At 38.4% G+C, this 22,191-nt stretch overlaps 1 protein-coding gene across 1 annotated transcript in view; it reads right to left on the bottom strand.

Moving 5' to 3' along the window:
* Positions 1 to 22,191, bottom strand: part of ITGBL1 (integrin subunit beta like 1) — a 1,349,590-nt gene that overhangs the window by 823,305 nt on the left and 504,094 nt on the right. The gene's annotated exons all lie outside the window — the stretch shown is intronic.

Here is a 22,191-nt window from a genome sequence, read left to right as displayed (position 1 = left end):
GCTGCTGTTATCAGGAGAGAACCCATGGCTGCATCTTTTGGCCTAGCACTGACCCTGAAAAGTAATTCTAAGCGTACTTACCAGTAACTTGTATTTCCTTCCATAGGAATCCATTGTGTGGTTTTCACCAGAAAATTTTCAGTGTCCATTTTTGAAACGTACAAATATTCCTCTAAAATCAGCCGAGCTACGAATTCCGATTTACTAACCTGTTATCAGGAGAGAACCCAGGGCTGCATCTTTTAGCCCAGCACTGACCCTGAAAAGTAATTCTAAGCGTACTTATCAGTAACTTGTATTTCCTTCCATAGGAATCCATTGTGTGGTTTTCACCAGAAAAGTTTCTAAGTGTCTATTTTCACAAACTAAAAATATTCCTAAAAAATCGTCTGTATGACTTAAACACATCCTTTCAACTGTTTACAGGAGGTTGGCCAGTGCTGGATCCAGGATCCACCACTGAGTAAGAAAAAGTAACAATAACACTACTTACCTGCTAAGTGAATTTTCTGCCATAGGATAACATTGGTGATTCTATGGGAAAAAAAGTGTCAACTTTTAAAATACAATAATATTCCTTAAAAATTACTACTGTAACCAAAGCGCTTTTACTCAACTGTTTTCAGGAGATGTCCAAGGACTGAATCTAGGATCCAGTCCTGTGGTTAGAAAAGTAATCCATAAAGTAACTAATTACATTTAGCTAGAAATTCACATTGAGCTCAATGTTGCTTTGTGTTTGAAATTGTGTTGCCCATTGCAGACACTTATACACAAAGTGAGAGACTGATACACATAATTACATATTTAAACATTACTCAGTAAGCCATGTATTCACTAAGATACACTTAATCAGTCAGTTACACAATCAATTTTTCAAAAACAAATCATCCTTTTAGACACTTATATACCCATTTATTCTTCCATCGACCTTGAGATATACATATATAAAACATATTTAATTTTCAGAAAAACACACATTCACTGGATGATGTCATCAGTGATGTCATTTGAGATGTCATCAGTGATGTCATGAGTGATGTCACTGACCATGTCATGAGTGATGTAATATGTTACGTCATCAGCAGTGGATTGCGGGTGCGCGAGTTATAGTTAGCTTAACTAACTATAACGGGGGAATTTCATTGGTTTTTTATGAGTAAAATGTCCGCTAACTATAACGTGTGTGAAACCTATGGTTTTTTCACTGAATTTGCAAGGTTTTTTAAATGCTAATTCCTAACTATAACGTGTGTGAAACCCATGGTTTTTTCACTGAATTTGCAAAGTTTTTCAAATGCTAATTCCTAACTATAACGTGTGTGAAACCCATGGTTTTTTCAGTGAATTTGTATGGTTTTTTAATTGCTAATTCTTATATTTAACGTGTTTTTTCTTTTTTATGTGCAAGCTTTTTTTTTTTTCTTTATATTCTCTTAAAACACTATGCTTAATTTTTAAAAATTCTGCATTATATTATTTTTTCTCATTTTTTTTTTTAACAAACAGGTAAGATATATTAGTATAACATAGTGTTTTATTTTTTTTGTTGTTGTTTTTTTTGATTACGCGTACGGTAAGCTTACGGTAAGCGTACGGTTTGCATAATGTTCGTAATATTTCTACTCTTTTTGCGTATGGTTACGCAATTTGCGTAGCCGTGCGTACTGCGTACGTGGCGCGTAAGCGTGTACGCTACACGTGCACGTTACGCGGAAGTGTTGGGGCGTGCCCGTCATGCGCATGCGCGCGACCGCGTGTCTTTTTTACGCGCATGCGTACTTTTACCGTAAGCGCTCCGTAAGCGCTCCGTAAGCGCACCGTAAGCGTAACGTACGCGCACGGTGGGTCATGTGATCAAGAAACAAAACTTTTGATTGGTTCAAAGTAGTTTCAGTTCTAGAACTCTCCTACACCACACCCATTCCCCTCATTTCTGCTTGTGATCCCTTAGGAGAAGGAGCTGACTTGTCTTTGTGATACGATGGCAGACCAGCACTCTTCTGCTGAGAGTGAGGCTAGCAGCACCACCATCAGGCAGAGAAAGAGGAAACAGAAGAGCTCTTTTATATGGGAGTATTTTACTTTTCCTGAGGGCGAGAAAAAAGTCAATGCTGCCTTGGTGACTTGCAAGCTGTGCCAGCGTGTACTTTCGCGAGGTAATCCCAACAAGAAGTATTCCTTCGAGAATCACACTATGTTGAGACACCTTGAGGATGTACATCCTAGGACACATGCACGACATACTAGAGGCAACCCTTCAGTAAGTCGAGCAAGCACATCCACAGCAGCTCAGCCGAGTCCTTCTTCGGAAGCTCAGCTGAGCCCTTCATCTGTGGGGGCAGATTCACCTCTTTCTGGTCCTGTGGAAACAAACCATCGGTTTGCGAGGGTTACTATGCGGTGTTCATTTTGCCATGGTCTAATTGTTCATAGGGAGACCAGTCTTCCTCTCATTAACAACAAAATAGACCAGCACATTTGTCCTACCAGCTAATGTTCCCATTCTTCCTTTCCTCTGTCCCTGCATGAACACAACGGCTCTTTTAAGAGCCAACCTTACCTCTCAACTTTTTTAAATTTTTTCTTAAAAACTTTTTTTTTTTTACCGTAAGCGTATTTTTTTTTTTTTTGTAAAAAAACATTAAAAAACAATTATCACATTACAAGGTCCTTGAGGGATTAATAACTAAATACTGAAAATCTGTTTGAGGAGAAGTGGAAGAAAGGGACCATCTAATTTCTGACTTACCTGACCCACCCAAAAATTTAATTATAATTTTAAATTTAATTGAAATTGCTTATAAAAATGGTTTTATTTTTCGAAAATTTTCTTTCTCAATCTGAAAAAAAAGAAAAAAGTATTAATATTTAATAAAACATTTTATAATACAGTACACGTATTTACATATTTTCCAAAAACAATTTTTTGCCTTTTTTTTGCTGTTTTCAGAATATATTGCATTTCACTATAAATCGTGAAAGCAATTGCATTCATCACTTAACAGCGGGCAAAAAAAAATTAACAAGCTCAAAGATTGTTTTAAAAAAGCCCAGAATCTCTTCTCACAAAAACATAACATTATAGAAATGCAAAATATTTTTAAAAAATATCATCTAATAACAATAACTATTTCTTTAAAATACCGTCTGACAATTTTGTTTCAGAAGCATAATCACAAAAATAATATATCTCAAATAACTCCACAATACATCTGGTTATATTTCCTTTAGGCCAAATGGTAATTTTAAAATTCTTTTTTGATTAAATTTCCAATGGTAATCTAATAAAATTCCAAAATTTAAATTGTACAGATGTTACCGATTCTCTCTAAAATTTTGGTTTCCGAAAGATTAATTAGTAATTAAATAAGTCCACAATACAATTGGTTACCTTTCCTTATGGCCAAATGGTAATTTTAAACATCTTTTTTGATTAAATTTCTAATGGTAATCCAATAAAATTCCAAAATTTAAATTGTACAGATGTTACCGATTCTCTCCAAATTTTTGGTTTCTGAAAGATATATTAGGAATTAAATAAGTCCACAATACAATTGGATACCTTTCCTTTAGGCCAAATGGTAATTTGAAAAATCATTTTTTTTGAAAATTCCAATGGTAATCCAATAAAATGGAAAAATTGTTTTTTACAGATCTTGCCAATTCTCACTAAAATTTAGGTTTTAGAAAGATTAGATAGGAATTTGCTAAATCAAAAGGCAAACGTTGCTTGAAAATCAATTGGGAATCATTACACAGTGTCCAGCCTTTTTCACATTTAAGATAAACTGTGTAATGTCCAGAAGTTACAGTAGGTCCTTCATGGAAAATTATTGCAACTGTTACAAAAGTTTTTCCTGAAATTGATAATTGCTGTCCTATAAACTTCTTTATTAAAGTATCCAATTTTGAACCATCAGCTCTACATCGTTGCATCATTAAAATTACATACTGTCCGTATTCCTTTAAAATTAACGTTGAAAACATGTCAGATTTACACTCACCGCATTCCATGCTATGATTAGCATCTTTAACTAATTTAGCAAAAGTGACTGTTTTACTGTCTGGCAATGTTAAATAAATAAACCTTTCAGTATCAATATTAGAGCCACATGTATTCAAACAGTTTTCACAACTATGTTCCCATTTATAAGAGACACCAAACATATTTTCAATGGGTACCCCTTCTTCTTCCAGTACCTGAAGAAAATACATCAAGAATTCCTGTGCGTCTTGCTGTACATTTTGAGAAAACTGTGTTCGTCCTGAACATACATCTAAAAGTTTTCTTATTTCAGTAGCACTTTCTATTTGAGTTTTATCATTACTCAGCTTTTGAAACAGGAGACTCAACTCAGAACAGAATCTTTTTCTCTGATTTACTATTATCTGCTCTTGCAAATTTTCCAGATAAAATGCAACATTCAGCACTACATTAGCGTAGCAGTTGACACCAGAGCTATTTTCAAAATGACAACCTACAACCTCTTCAACATTTTCCTTTTTCTTTTTGCTTGCAATTACATCACTCCTCTTTTTTTTTTCTCCTCTCTACATCCTCATTACAGATATTCTCAATTCTCCTTTTTCGAGAAACTACACGTTTCTCCAACACAGGATACTGACCTAAATGAGGAGCATAGGTTCTTCTTAATCTATTATACTCCTTTACACAGTTTGCATCAGCACTAACTTTTGAGTCATCAAAGTCTATCATAAATAAACCAGATAATGTTTTCACTCGTGACAAAGCTACATAAGCCATACCTTCTTTGAACACAGTTGAACCAATGTTTACAAATGCACAATCTACAGTTAATCCTTGAGACTTGTGAATAGTTACAGCATATGCTAGAGAAAACGGAAACTGTTTCCTACGTACATATAAGTCTTTCACAAGCATGAAACGAACTGTACAACGACAAATGTCTATAACTTCTTCTATCTGATCAAATTTTATTTTTAAACATTCAATTCCATCTTTTTTCTGATAATTAATAAAACCCACAACTCTTCCCATAGCTCCATTTACTAAACCTTTTTCAACATCCAAATTTCTCCTTAAAAATACTCTACAGTTCATGCAAACATATAGATTTTTTTCTAATCCAGCAGTTTTTGAAATGTTCTTCTCTAGTGAATCCAATTTATTTTTCAGTTTGCCTGTTAATGTAATAGTAATTCTTTCATCCTGAATTTTGTCCACTGCTTCCAATTTCTTAATCTCTTCCTTTTCCAATTTCAAAAGCTCCTCATTGAATATTGAGCATTCACGTAGAGTTGGCATTAAGCAAATGACACTTTTTTTTTCTGCAATGTTCTTGTATATCTTCTCTGCAACTATTTCTTCCTTTGGAAATAAAATATGTAGCAACCGACTCTGTAATGCTTTCGTGCCAGCTTCTGTGAGTAGTCCAACTCTGATATCTTTCAGAATACTTCCATATTCTTCATCGTTTGCTTGCCTCATATTAGTAGAAAGTTCCTTGTACTCAAAGAAGGACCAAATATTTGCATTACCAATGCTTCCCAATGACTTCTTTGTGTCTTCATGTGTCACAGTATTAAACACTGGTTGTCCTTTAACTGGAGTAAGCTGTAGAAGATCCCCAAAAACTATGACATGTTTTCCACCAAATAACACGTCATAGTCTGTCCTTAGAATTTGCTGCATTCTTAAATGCACAAAGGCAAGCATTAAGTTTGATACCATGCTCACCTCATCAATAATGAGAACTTGCATCTTCTTCAATACTCTTGAAACTTCCAAGCATGCTTCTCCAGTTAGCTTGTGGTATTGTATTTTGTTCTCATGCTCCACTGGTAACATTAGCAAACGATGTAAGGTGATTCCTTTTATGTTATATGCTGCTAACCCAGTTGGAGCAGTAACCACACAAGACAAAGTTGAATCCGTTTTTTGCTGTAGGTAGCTTCTAATGACTTTTATTAAGAAACTTTTTCCAGTTCCAGCTTGTCCGCTTACATACATCCTGATTGGTTGAAATGATGTGCATGAGCACTCTTTTTTTCATGTAATAATCCGTGATCAATTTTGTTTCTGATCTCTTCATAAATTTGTTGCTGCTCTTCATTCAGTTGTCTTTCCAAATTTTGTAAGTCTATAAATTCTTCTTGAGCTTGATTCATAGCCGTTTCCACTTCAGTCATAGCTATTGCAGCTTCATTTTCAACAATAGGTTGTCCTAGGGGATCTTGACTGAGTGTTCCAGAACTTTGGCTGTCTTGAGAACTGTCTCTAGCTACTTCAGCTGCAATTGTAGTTTCCTGCTCAATTTCTTCATTTAATATTTGCACATAATTTGTGAATGTACTGCATTCTATACTGTCTTTGCTAGCATTAAAGGAATCTTCATAGCTTTGAAATTCTCCCAGTAGTTCGTCCTCTGTACGCCATGGTTTAAACAGCTGTAAAAGAGCCAAGTAGTAAAATTCCTTTTTGTCAGTAGTGTCGCAACTCAGCTTCCTGTAATTTATCAAACTTCCTTTTGTTTGCTTCACCAAACATCCTTCCTCACCAATGACTTTATATTTTCCATTGTTGATGTCTTCTGTGGCTTTCCGTGAATAAATGTAGTTCTGCAGCACTTCATAGAGACACATGTTCTCAAGATGAAGACTTCTCTTTGGATAATATGTGTCCAACATGTTTGATTTCAAAATATCTGTACTTTCTGGGTCATTCTCGGCCAAATATTCAATTTCTCCAACGGATTTCAGTACCCGATTTCTCATTGCTGCAAGGCCTAAACTTGCCCAAATTATTCTTCGTGATTTCGAGTAGAGACTTGCAGAAGATAACCTATCTGAACATTCGTAGGATCCAATTTCTCGATGTGATAACATCTTTAAACTGAAACTGTACAGCTTCTTACTGACAGTCTTCTCGTGAGAAATCTCTTCCCACATTTCTTTCAATTCAGTTTTTTCTGATTTAGTAATGTAAGACGTTACATATCGAGCAACAGCAATGGAATTGTCAGCTACATACTGTATATCCATGTTAGCATTCCACATGGATAAAATGACTGGGTTGTAGTCATTTATATTTTTTGATTCTTCTTTTCTTTTAAGGTTGTAGGTATTCTTAGGTGATTTTCTTGTAATAGTATGTCTCACAGATGACATAAAACTGTTTACTCTTCCATTTGAAAGAACAGGTCTAGGAAATCCAAATCGACATTTAGTGTAGTATTTATCTTTGCTCTTGTATTTCCGTCGACAGTATTTTCCACACCGATGACTTTGGAAACGTAAAACTTGCTCCTTTAACTTTTTCTCTTCTGTGCTTTTTGGTATAGCACATGTTGCATATTCTTCAATGAAAGATAACACTGCTTCATCAGTATCTGTTCCAAACTTTGGGGCATCCTTGATCCACAACAGCATATGAATATGAGGAGCACCTCTTGCCTGGTACTCTTTTCTCCAAAAGAAATCTACTACTTCTCCAAGAGGTGGATTTTTTTTATTGCAGATGAAGGACATCATAGCCTCAAATCTATGATTGAAATATCTTTAAACATTAACCGGATCCAATGAGCACAGTTCTCCTGCTGTCTTGTATTCGATGTTTTTAATGTTTGAATTTGCCTCTCGTAGAAAATCCAGTAAATCATCCCAAGCGTACTCAGCACAGCTTAGGGTAAGGAACCATGTTGGTGTTCCTAAATTCCGTAACATGCATTTTAATTCACAATGGCGCCGGTACCAATATTCATTTGTCCCCCGCTGACAAGCCATCAGATTGATCAGTTGTGTTTCCAAATGATCATCTCGGTGCTGCACTTTCTCCATAAAATCCTTAGCAGACACATTTTGTAAATGTACTCCACTTTTTAAAATGTGATTTACTGCATATGATAATGCAGACAAGTCGCTTTCAAATAAAAGATGGAACAAATAAGGAATACTTTGTCGAAATCTTGGATCTTCTGCATATAGTCTTGTAGTTCGATACTCAGAAGCTGGAATCTGTTCTGGACGTTCGTCGTATCGTCCTCCTTTTCCTGTAGGAAACAGCTGGGGAAAACATCGAGCTTCCAAGCTCTCCTCCCATACACTCACAGGAGTTCCTTTTGCTTTCTTCATCTGAAACAGATCAATATTGTCTCCCATAACTTCTTTTGAATGAAGAGGATGTATGCTAAAATGTTCATAAATTTCTTCTTCCTTTGACTTGTCCACTTTTTCAATTTGTCCAGTTGGTGTTTCTGTGTCTTCTTGTAAATCTTCTTCTTCTTCTTCTATATAAATTGATTCATACCATTTGTTATTCCTTTTCAAATACAAATTTGCTCTTTGTACTTTCCGTACATCTACCAGCTCTGCCAAATCTTCTTATTCTTTGTAGGTACACCATTAACCAGAATAACTAATGGTTCAGTTTCCAAAGTATCTGCATCAATAGTTTCCATATTGTTTTTCAAATCCAAGGGAAAATACACCACTCTATCTTTTAAACCTCTCAGTAAATCTGAAGGAGGTAATTTACCAGTTTTGGGCTCCATACGTACTATGGTCTGGAACGGATGAACACATTGAATAAGTATAGACTCATATGTATTTAATTCAGAAAGTTCGGCAGGAATAGCATCCAATTCTAAATTATTATGTACAGCTCTGGTCGGCATTCTATTTTCTTCTAACTTATTGTAACAGTATTTACAAATACGCTGATCTTCACCCAATTCAAAACAATTTTCAAGAAATATATATGTGGCAAAATCCTTCCACTTATAATTATCTTCATTTTCACTTTTTCTGTAGAGATCAACATTCCTGGTTTGTTTTCTATAATGAGTTCTGCGGCAACAAATACAAGTAATATTTGGTCTTTCATTAGAGATTATTCCAAATTTTGTTATGTGATCATTAAATGTCTTACTCACAGAGGGTTCTACATTCTCTTCCACTTCTTCCTCATTTACTGTGTCCTTTTCTGCACTTTCTTGCTCTGGACCAAAGTAACAAAACTGAATTTCATCAGTAACCTTCTCTACATCTGATACCGATCCACGGAACAGAGCCCTATTCAATTCATCTAACTTTATTGCTGGACTTTTAGCAAAATACAATCGTCTCACAAACTTTCTCATTTCAGTATGATGAACAGCCAGCATCCTAAAATGATGAAAAACACTTTTACACACTTTTCTAGATAGACAAGCCAGAGAATGTCCCTGCAAACCAGTATTCTCTCTCACTCTGCATGGATCTAGACTTTGAAGTACCTTAATCTTCTGTTTAACACTTTTTTTACTATATTCTCTTAGAAACTCACGAAATTTATCAATAGATTCCTGACGCACAGTGCAAATACTACTACAATTCCAAGTGTACACTGGGGCTTTAGGACGTCTCCCCATAGCCTCATCCGCCATCACTTGTTCCTCATCTCTTGGAACCATTTTCTCCTTCTCCATTATACAACCATTTTTCACTTCATAAGCACGACCTCTGGTGTCAACTGCATGCAGCAAACTATTACTTTGAAAATAACTCTCTTCATTCAAAAAAGGTTCACTACTTGAACTATGCATCCATTCTCCTAAAAACACTTTACAAAAGTTTGTTCTTTTCACTAGTCTTTTCCTTTTGCTTTGTGATTTCAGTACATTGACCATTTTATCTAATGTACGCATCCTGTTCAAAATTAAAATGAATAGTTTCCTTTTTAATTCTAAAGCCTTTGCTGCAATGGCTTCAATTTCTTTTTTTCTCTTATAAAATTTAGCTTTTTTCTTATATTTCTTCACATCCTTTATCAAATTTGACATAACTCTTCTCTGAAACATTTTTCTGCGAATCTCTTTAAACGCTGTTTTTCTTTTTAAGTTAATCTTTATTGTTTCTGAAGGTATATTTGCATTAACTAAATTCTCAATTTTTTCCTGTTGTTTTCTATTTAAAACATTCTTTCCAGTACAGACATTTTGTACATTTTTCTTTTTTTTGAAGAGATTGTTTAAAAAATCTTTTGTCTGCTTACCAGAAGATGTTCTCTTTTTCCCAACATGAGCATCTCCAACTAACTTAGGTCCTCCAGTTGTCTTCAAATATAAATTTTTTTTGTGGTTTTTCCTTAGTCTGGATTTTGTAGGCATCTTTAATTTTGTTCACTGCTCTTCAGCAATATCTGAAAAAAACTAAAAAAAAATTCCTTTATTTTATTTAAATATATTACTATATTTTTTATGATCTTTTCAAATATTAAAATACTATGTACCCCTTTCCTACAAGTGAAAATCACAATAACATCATCACAAATTAAATATCTAAAAACAATTCCTCTTTGCACACAGAGTCATGGTTTGAAATTAGGCAGAAAACGAAACTTCTTTGCCAATTTGAAAGCACACTTACTACTCTTTTTTTGGCAAGTGATAAGTACTTTTACAGTCTGACACATTTTGAATAAACTTTTCAGATTCTGAAAACAGCACATGTCCAAACAGCTTTTTGAGACCAGCAACATGTGTAACCTGGGTGACTGACTACACTCCAGCAAGGGCAACCAGCCTTAGTGATGCTGAATGTATTTGCATTACTGACTGCAACCTCAAACCCCACTTGGTTGTGAATACTATGCATGATTCTACAGGATAAGCAGCTGGGTGTGTGCTAAGAGTCTGCTTCTGCTGAAAAAATAGCTCCCCCATTTTTCCTACTAATGCAAATGTAAAATTACCAGAGTAATACGCAATAAATCTCTGTCTATAATTCCTCTTTGCACACAGAGTCATGGTTTGTAATTAGGCAGAAAACGAAATTTCTTTGCCAATTTGAAAGCACACTTACTACTCTTTTTTTGGCAAGTGATAAGTACTTTTACAGTCTGACACATTTTCAATCCACTTTTCAGATTCTGAAAACAGCACATGTCCAAACAGCTTTTTGAGACCAGCAACATGTGTAACCTGGGTGACTGACTACACTCCAGCAAGGGCAACCAGCCTTAGTCATGCTGAACGTATTTGCATTACTGACTGCAACCTCAAACCCCACTCGGTTGTGAATACTATGCATGATTCTACAGGATAAGCAGCTGGGTGTGTGCTAAGAGTCTGCTTCTGCTGAAAAAATAGCTCCCCCATTTTTCCTACTAATGCAAATGTAAAATTACCAGAGTAATACGCAATAAATCTCTGTCTATAATTCCTCTTTGCACACAGAGTCATGGTTTGAAATTAGGCAGAAAACGAAATTTCTTTGCCAATTTGAAAGCACACTTACTACTCTTTTTTTGGCAAGTGATAATTACTTTTACAGTCTGACACATTTTCAATCCACTTTTCAGATTCTGAAAACAGTACATGTCCAAACAGCTTTTTGAGACCAGCAACATTTGTAACCTGGGTGACTGACTACACTCCAGCAAGGGCAACCAGCCTTAGTCATGCTGAATGTATTTGCATTACTGACTGCAACCTCAAACCCCACTCGGTTGTGAATACTATGCATGATTCTACAGGATAAGCAGCTGGGTGTGTGCTAAGAGTCTGCTTCTGCAGAAAAAATAGCTCCCCCTTTCCTACTAATGCAAATGTAAAATTACCAGAGTAATACGCAATAAATCTCTGTCTATAATTCCTCTTTGCACACAGAGTCACGGTTTGTAATTAGGCAGAAAACGAAATTTCTTTGCCAATTTGAAAGCACACTTACTACTCTTTTTTTGGCAAGTGATAAGTACTTTTACAGTCTGACACATTTTGAATCCACTTTTCAGATTCTGAAAACAGCACATGTCCAAACAGCTTTTTGAGACCAGCAACATGTGTAACCTGGGTGACTGACTACACTCCAGCAAGGGCAACCAGCCTTAGTGATGCTGAATGTATTTGCATTACTGACTGCAACCGCAAACCCTAAAAGTATTCCTCATTTATACCAGTACACCTTAATTTATGGTGAAAACATAGTCCATATTATTTTACATGTTCCTTACATTTAAATTTCTCCCCCAAAACACAAAATGATAAACACAACTTCAACAAAAGGAATTCCAATTCTATTATTCATTTCTTAATTTACCACATACATCCCCTCTCAAACTCATAACTCACCTTTAAAATTAGTTAGTTGTGAAAGAAATGTGGCACTCAAACAGCAGATTATCAGAGCCAGGATCTCTGTTCTGTACACCTCTCTCCTCTCAGCAGAACCAGATAATGGCAAAGTTTCCCTCTCTTTTTCCACACATATACATGTTAATTTCAAATCTCAGTGCTTCCCCCTTTTTTCCAATGTAATCACACATTTCTATTGGTTGAAAACCAACCCTTTTCCAAAAGTGCCCTTCCCCCAACTTGACTTCTGCCTAGTACCCTTCCCCCAACTTGACTTCTGCCTGCTACCATAGCAACAGCTCATGGAACACTGCTGTGTGGAATTAGGTCAGAAGTTCGCCACACAATGTTTCATTTCCAAAGAGCAAGAGTGCTTGACTTTTCAAACCTAACAGCAAATCCATAGTACTGTTCTTTGGTAACACATTTTTCTGTACCAATACAAAACATGCTTCTATAAATTGACACATACAGCCTAGTTTTTAGTGTAGAATGGTATGAAACAGCAAATGAGTTCTTTTTATTTAAAAAAATATGTATGCCTCCATTTCCAAAATGTGTTTCATTTCTTTTTCCCATTCTACTGAAATACACCTCCTGAGTGCATCCAGTTCTCCTTTGAAGATGTTCACAGTGTGGATTGTAGGGCACAGCTATGTCTTCTGGAGTGAAAAGTATGCAGAGAAAACAGGTATGGTGAGAGACCTTGCTTTGCCAAATGTAGACATTAAATGGATTGGTCAGAGAGGGTTAAAGTGGCACCAATTGATGCCATTGGTGAAATCCTTCATGCAAATCCAACACCCTGACCTCATAATAGTGCACTGTGGTGGCAATGACCTAGGCACTTTGACTGGGGTAGGTCTGGAAATGCTTATGAAGGAGACCTTTGCACAACTGTTTTCACTTTTCCCTAAAACTGCCTTTGTGTATTCTAACATATGCCAAAGGCAAAAATGGAACTGGTCCAATCATTTTTGTCCGCAGATTGACAAAACAAGAAAGCACGTCAACAAATCTGTTTCTGCTTTCCTCCGAGACTATGGTATGGGTTCCATTTACCACAACAACTTGTGTTACGACATGCAAGACATTTATAGAGGAGATGGTGTACACTTCACTGATGAAGGGAACAGAGTCTTCCTCTTGAGCCTTAGACTCTGCATTGGTACTTACTTGTAGGTACCACTAAAAAATCACTTCATAAACACAACGGCTCTTTTTAGAGCCCCCTAATATCTAAACACTTAAATCTGAATTTTATTTCTTTTTTTATTTTTTTTTTCTACCGTACGCGTACGGTAAGCTTACCGTAAGCTTACCGTACGCGTACCCCACGATTTTTTTTTTAAATTAATAAATGTTTTTTTTGAACTTTTCTGTCCTTCTTTGACCCCCTTTCAAATGTTAGGGGGTCTGTAACTCTCTTCCTTGCCCCCTTTTCAAGTTATCTCCCTTTTTTTTCTGTGTGAAACACACGAAATGGCGGCCGACACTTCCTGATTTCGTCCGATTCGAATGTTTACAGTCATGTGACAACCAATCAGATTTGAGCTCGCGCACGGCACGTACGCGTACGGTAAGCTTACCGTAAGCGCACGGTAAGCGCACCGTAAGCTGCCACAGATATATATATTGATTTAAATGCTATTTTCTCAGGAACTACTGAACAGATTTACACCAGACCTACAAAAGGCACTTCCTTGACCTGTAGACTATCTCTCTGCCAAATTTCAAGTAACTCTGTTCAGCCGTTCGGGCTGTAGCTGTGTCTAAAGGTCCTATGGAAAAATGCATAAGAAAAACGCGTTTTGGGACCCCCCTTTTTTCTCAGTCCCCGCTTGACGAATCCCCCCGAGACTTTCAGGGTAGGAGCGGAGCCTAGCGCCCCATTAGTTTTGAAAATTTCGCGAGGATTCGTCGACCGGCGCCAAAGTTATTCAAAATAGAATGTTGCGGTTTTCCTATGGAAACAGGGTCCTAACTATAACTACCTACTGGCGACCGCCAGTAGGTAATATATATATATATATATATATATATATATATATATATATATATATTCACAGAACAAACATAGGTTTCAGGGGTGTTATAGTTAGCTGGCCATTTCACTCGTACAAAACCATAGAAATTCCTCCGTTATAGTTAGTTCTGCTAACTATAACTCACGTGCCCGCAATGCACTTCAGATGATGTCACATATTGCATCATTCATGACATGGGCAGTGACATCACTGATGACATCACTGATGACATCTCAAATGACATCACTGATGACATCATCCAGTGAATGTGGTTTAGTTTGAAATTTAAATATGTATTATATATATACCAATCTGTATTGAAGATTAAGTGGATATATAACTGTCTGGATGGAGGATTTTGTAGCTGTCTGACTGTTTAAGTGAGTAATTAAAAGTGTCTCACTTAATACATGGATTAGTAACTAAACTATGTGAATGTGTGCATCACTGTCTCTGTTGTTGTATAACATGCTGCATCAGTTGGTCACTAACTACATGAGTGTGTATATTAGTTATTGATTAGTTGGGTGAGTATTTGTATGGGACACTGAGTTTGTGTGTGGTTGGATGGGATGTGTTTAACTCTATGCATAGATGTGTGAATGGTTGATTGACTAGGTGTATAGGTTAAGAGTGCATGTGGAAACAGTTTTTGGGTGACTGAGTGTGTTGGTGAGCGAATATATGTTTTAGTTGTACATCTTCAACAAAGTTAAAAAATAAAAGGCAATGTATGTGAAAGTTGGTGTGTATAAATAACTATGTGTAAGAGTCAGTGATTGTGAGAGTAACTACATGAATGAGTGTATAATTGTAATGGTGATTTTTTAACATATTAACTATTAGTTACTATGTGTTTGAATAAATGAGATGTTGTTGGATAATTGTGTAAGTGAGTAAACGTAAGTGTGATTAATTTTTTTCATGAGTGAGTAGGATGACTGCATAACCGACTAAGATGACTGCTGATGTGTCAATGTCTATATATGTGTATAAGTGCTAAGGGTGGGCGTAGTGGGCGTAGTGGGGCTACGTGAAGCAGCACGTAGTGTGCCCAAATCTACGCACACTACGTGCTTCGCGTAGCCCCACTACGTGCCACCCACCTCCCGCCCGCCCTTCTTTTAAATAATATAAGCAATGAAAAATGAAGTAAAGTAAGTCGACTTACCCGTAAGCGCGGCGTCTCCGGGGCTCCCTCTTTCTGTTTCTAATTTCTTCTGGCAAATGCGCATGCGCGGACGCCCGCGCATGCGCATTTCTCGCGAGAAATGCGCATGCGCGGGTGTCCACGCATGCGCATTTGCCAGAAGAAATTAGAAACAGAAAGAGGGAGCCCCGGAGACGCCGCGCTTACGGGTAAGTCGACTTACTTTAATTTATTTTTCATTGCTTATATTATTAAAAGGAGGGCAGGCGGGAGGTGGGTGGCGGGTGGCAAGCAGCTACGCTTCGCCCTCGGCGTGTGCGTAGCGCTGCCCTGCTTCGCCTACTTCGGAAAGTGCGAAGCAGGCAGCGCTACGTACACTACGTGGGCGAAGCGTAGTGCTACGCCCGGGGTTAATAAGTGCATTTGGTAGTGTTCTATTAATTAGTGACTGCATGTGTAAATGATTCTGTTGTTGAATGGGGAGTTGTGTGAGTAGACTTAGGAATCAGTGAGTGTGTATGTAGCAACTGGTATTGGTGTGTTAATGGTTTCAAATACAGTACTCTGTATTTTACAGTGAGTGATGAAAGGTTATACTAGTGTATGATGAGGTGTATCAGATTGTCACATGGATGATGTCATCAGTGATGTCATTTGACATGTCATTAGTGATGTCATCAGTTATGTCACTGACCATGTCATGAATGATGCAATATGTGACATCATCAGCAGTGCATTGTTAGAAGAACTAACTATAACGGAGGAATTTCTATGGTTTTGTACGAGTGAAATGGCCAGCTAACTATAACACCCCTGAAACCTATGTTTTTTCTGTGAATTTCTAAGGTTTTTTAAATGCTAATTTCTAACTATAACGTCTCTGAAACCTATGGTTTTTTCAGTGAATTTCAAAGCTTATTTAAATGCTAATTTCCAACTATAACGTCTCAGAAACCTATGGGTTTTTTCAGTGAATATATATATAGTTAGTACCTATTATCCATAGAAAATCCGCAACATTCTATTTGGAATAACTTTGGCGCCGGTTGACGTATATTCGCTACATTTTTAAAACTGGTGGGGCACTCCGGTCCGCTCCTATCCTGAAAGTCTCGGGGTGATTCGTCAAGCGTGTGCCGAGAAAAAAGGGGGGTTCCAAAACGTGTTTCCCCCATGCAATTTTCCATAGGAACCTTTAATCGCAGCTACAGCCCGAACTGCTGAACGGAATTACACCAAATTTGGCAAAAAGGTAGCCATTGGTTCAGAGTCGTGCCTTTTGGTTAAATGGTGTAAATCCGTTTAGTAGTTCCTGAGAAAATCAAAAGTAAAATCACATATATATCTGGGAGGAGCCTAACGACACATCTCATCGGGAGATCTGATTGGCTGTCAGCACTTCATCCAAGAAGTGTTGGCAGCCATCTAGGGACCAATATACATTTTAGCACCTCATTAAAAAGCATTGCAGTTAATGGAAGATTTTAAGACTTTAGTTGCATTATAAATCATTTGTTGATGGTACCATACTCATTTTAGGAATTGTGGTGTGTTCTAAGGGGATTTTACCATGTGAAAAATCCTTCTGCTGGGATATCACGAATCATGTTTGAGAGAAAACTATTTTCTCATACTTTTCTCACAGAGGTTTGGAAGGTGATCTATAAGCAAAACTGAGAGCATATTTTCTTTAAATTCACATTATCTTTCTCAGTCATGTGAGAATGAAGTCTGACATTCTCAGTAAAACATGTACATCCAACAAGGGCAGAGACTGTCAGTTGATTCCTTTGTGTTCTACTGCAGCTTCCCAGAGTGTTCTAAAGAACAACTAGAGCGCTAACAGTCCTACTTATGACAAACGTATTGCACACCTGTAGCCATCTTGATTGGAATAAAGTGGTAACTCTTAAAACATTTAATTTAAAAAGGAACAACATGAGGGGGTTCATTTTGCCATAGAAATTATGATTAGTGCAGAAGAAAGAAAAATTAGGACACATTTTGAATGACTTCTCAAATCCTCTTCTATTTCATTAAAAACTTCTGACATGCAGACTGAAACATGCACTTTTAATACCAGCTTGAGACTTCTGTGGTGAGCAGTAGCTTTACTACAGTGATCTAATGAGCAACTAGAGTGCTAACATTCAGAATTTATGGCAAATGTGTGACATATCTGAATACCTTCTTGATGTAATCAAAGTAAAAAACTGAAAGCATTTCCTACCGAGGAGACCGCAGTAAATGAGGAAATTAGGAAACCTCATAACAAATAAATCTCCCAAGATGGCCACCAGAGACAAAAGAGCCCAAATGCAGCACAAATATTACCCAGATGCAGCCCACATGTAGCCCAATGATAGAAGTGTGCAAAACACGTTTTATTGTATGTATTTTTGCAGTTTTATATAGTGCAGACTTGTCAGGTATTGGAGTGCTTTACATGAGCATTGGTTACGTCACGCAGAACAAATTCATTTTGGTTGTAGACATGGAGAGATTAAGTGATTTGACCAGAATCACAGAATGTCGAGCTTAAGAAGAAACTCCTACCTGGTTCCCCAGTTGCAAAGTCTGCAGCTCTGGCAGTAACACCACATCCTCTCCCCTAAGTGCAACATTTAATCAAGTGAAATTTGAAAACTCAGAAAATATGCCCTCATTTTAGTTTTTTAGAGCACTAACCATAATTTGTGATGCAAATAACAATAAGACCCTCTCATATATGTAATTACTAAAGGAAATGCTCTAGGTGTTACAGTTTTGATTACATCAAGATGACGTCAGGCGTTCCACACTTTTGTAATATATATAGAATGTTAGCAATCTAGTTGTTCATTAGGATACAGTTGAGAGACAGAGGCCAGGGGCACGGACTCTGAAAATTGAAGGCAGGTAGGAGGGTGCAGAGGCAACAATTTGACCACACTGGGCAGGCAGGACGGGCAGTGGCAGCACAACAGGCTATGGAGGGCAGTGAAAAGGGGGGCAGGGGCAACAAACCAACAATACAGGACTGGCAAGAGAGGCTGTGGTAATATAATAGACCATTGTGGGCAGAAGGAAGAGGCAGTGGTAGTACAACCGTACATGCCAACAGACCCGATTCAGCCAGGAAACGTCCAATGTTTTTAAGCTCAAATGGGCTTTATTTGATCTGTCTCAGGTCTACAATCTCCTCTTTTTCAATGTAACTCAAAGGGGAAAATCAATACCCCAGTTTCTTTTCAAAATCTCCCTCTTACCAAGTTCAAACTTTTCGCAAGTATGGTACATTGGATCATGGCAGGCAGGAGGAATTGGGGTAGGGACATGGACTCGGATAACAGAGGACAGGAGGGACATGGAGAGGTGCACCAAACTGACCCTACTGGGCAGGCATTAGGGTTTGCAGCAGCACAGTACACCACACAACAATCCATAGAAAGCAATAGGAAGTGGACAGGACCATGCACATGGACAATAGAGAACAGAGGGGAAAGAGGCAATGGTAGCTAGCTGACCATAATGGACAGACAGGAGAGAATGCTTCAGCATAACAGATTATAAAGGGCAGGAGGGACGGATCAGGGGCCTTACAATGGAACAGACAAGCCAGGAGGGTGGGAATAGGGGTCTGCACATGGAAACATAGGGCTGGGGGCAAGGGGGCTGGGCAGGAGCAGCAAGATGACCATGGAGGTCTGGCAGGATGGGCACTAGAAGCAAGACACACCATGGAGAGCAACAGTGAGACTATGATGGCATACACACGGACCATGGAGGGAAGGTGGGAGGGGTCAGGGGCAGCTAGCTGACCACACAGGGAAGGTGGGAGGGGCCGTGGCAGCACAGAAGACCATGCATGGCAAGTGGGAGGGTTAGTGGCAGCACAATGGCTATGATGGGCAAGAAGGAGCCTGCAGGGGCATGCACAAAGGACCATGGAGGATAGAAGGGAGGGTCAGGACCTGGGCACAGACAAGAGAGTTCAGGGGAAGGGGGCCTCACAACAGACCACGCGGGACAGGCAGGAGGAGCAGTTGCAGCATAACAGACCAGGGAGGGCTGAAGGGTGTGACCGTAAAATGGACCATGGTGGACAGGTGGAAGGGGATAGGGGCATGGAATGTGGACAGGCAGGGTAGAGGTGGCAGGGACAGGTTACAGTCATCTGACAATGCTAGGCAGGTGGGAGGGAAGTGGCAGCTCAACAGAACACTCAGAGTAGATAGGAGTGGCAGGTCCATGGAACATGGTGGGCAAAAAGGATGGAGCAGGGGCATGCACAAAGACATCGGAGGACAGGGGGAAGGAGAATAGGGACAGCAAGCTAAGCACAGAGGCTAAGCAGGAGGTCAATGATGGGGCATAGCATTGGGCAATGAAGGGCAGGAGGAGCGGACTGGTACATCATGCTAAATGGAGGGCAGTGGCAGCACATGCAGACCATGCATGGCAGGAGGGAGGAGGCTAGTCCATGGACTTAAACAACAGATGATAGGGAGGAGGTGGATGGGACAGCAAGATAACTGTTCAGAGAGGGCAGGAAGGCCAGCGGCAGAACAACTGCCACACAGGGCTGTAATAAGGGAGCAGGGACATGGACTTGGACAATGGATGGCTTGGAGGAGGGAAGACAGGAGCCGCAAGCTTGGGTGGGGGCAGCACAATGCCAGGCCCTGCTTCCAACCCCCTACCATCCGTTGTGATATGCATCTTACTTAACGTTAAAAAAAAAACTAGAAATTTGCTGAAAAAAACAAAGATTACAGGGACGGTATAGTTAGACTCAGATTTCACTCATACACAACCAGTGAAATTCTGCAGTTATAGTTACCTGAGCTAACTATAACTTATGCCCCCGCAATGTACTGCTAATGACTTCAGACATTACATCATTCATGACATGGCCAGTTACATCACTCATGACATCACTCATGACATCTCTAATGAGCTGTAAATGGAATGGAACTATAATCGCTAGAACTTTATTTAGGGATAGTGTGTGTATATTAACATCCCTTTTTTTCCTTTTCTTTCGTGTAAGAACCATTATAATACGCAATGTGCCCAGATTAATATGGCTGATAGCCTTTCACTATAAAGTAATGTTTAGTCCATTGTTTATGTTGATGTTTGCAATTCTAAGTATGTTTATTATGAATAAGTCACGTTGACGAACATACAGGTATGGCGGTCATGGGGCAAGATATGCTTATTAACACTTGTTTTCTTTTCTTTATTGTATCAATTCCTGAATTTTCACATTGTGACCAGGCCAATATGGCCGCCAGCTTTTTGGATTAAAGTAATACACTGCTGATGATGTCACATATTACATCACTCATGACATGGTCAGTGACAGCACTGATGACATCACTGATGAGATCTCAAATGACATCACTGATGACATCATCTACGTGATCATCTGATGCACCTCCTCACACCTTAAAATACAGACTACCATTCTCGAAACCATAGACACACCAATACTAGTGCAGCTACAATATTCTGTGCACTATGCATGCAGACCTCTAATCATCTACATTGCTTTGATACAGTCTTTTAAATACTCAGTTAGTACCTATGCAGTCTAGGAATCCTTCTGTCTGTCCCATGCACTTCTCCATTCAACCATCCAGCACTATCTATGTATCCTATCACTCTGCCAATACCTAAGCACTAATAAATGTAGCATGCACTCTCTTTGCAGCACTGAAATTACTCCAGTTATTAGTCATATACTTAAGGAATGGCCTAGCCACTAACACAAGTGCAGGTACAATGTTTTGCACACTATGCATGCAGACCTCTAACCACCTACATACTATTGATACGCTCTTCTAAATACCCAGTTAGTACCTATGCAGTCTAGGAATCCTTCTGTCTGTCCCATGCACTTCTCCATTCACCCATCCAGCACTATCTACATATCCTATCACTCCACCAATACCTAAGCACTTATAAATTCAGCACGCACTTTCTTTGCAACACTGAAATTACTCCAGTTATTAGTCGTATACTTAAGGAATGGCATAGTCAAAAACACAAGTGCAGTTACAATATTGTGTACACTATGCATGCACACCTCTAACCAGCTACAAACTATTGATACACTCTTCTAAATACCCAGTTAGTACCTATGCACTGTAGGAATCCTCCTGTCTGTCCTATGCATTTCTCCAATCACCCATCCAGCACTATCTACTTATCCTATTACTCCACCAATACCTAAGCACTTATAAATTCACTATACACTCTGTTTGTAATACTGTAATTATTCTAGTTACTAGTCTTGAACTTATGGAATGGCCTAGCTACTAACACAAGTACAACTATAATATTTTGTGCACTATCCAAGCAGACCTCTAACTAGCTACATACTATTGATACACTCTTCTAAATACCCAGTTAGTACTCATGCAGTGTAGGAATCGTCCAGTCTGTCCCATGCACTTCTTTAATCACTTATCTACCACTATCTACTTATCCTATCACTTCACCAATACCTAAGCACTTATAAATTAAGTGTTCACTCTGTTTGCAGCACTGTCATCGTTCCAGGTACTAGTGGTATTCTTATAAAATGACCTAGGCACCAACACAAGTACACATAAAATATTCTGTGCATAATCCCTACAAATCTCTAAGCAGAAACATACTATTGGTCCACTCCATTAAATAATGAAGTAGTACCCATGCAGCGTAGGATACCTCCTGTCAGTCTCATGCAATTCTTCAATCACCCATCCAGCACTATGTTCTTATTGTATCAGTCTGCCAATACCTAAGCACTTATGGGGCAGATTTACAAGCACTCTGCACCACCAGTACGTCACTTTTTGTAACGTAGTGATGGCGCCAGGCACTCCTTCATATTTACAAGGAGAGGAAAAGCCACCCTGCGTGGTTTTTCCTCTCCTTGTAAATACGA

The sequence above is a fragment of the Triturus cristatus genome, chromosome 8, assembly GCF_964204655.1.
Source record: "Triturus cristatus chromosome 8, aTriCri1.1, whole genome shotgun sequence".
Taxonomy (NCBI): domain Eukaryota; kingdom Metazoa; phylum Chordata; class Amphibia; order Caudata; family Salamandridae; genus Triturus; species Triturus cristatus.
This window is presented reverse-complemented; position numbering and strand designations above follow the sequence as displayed.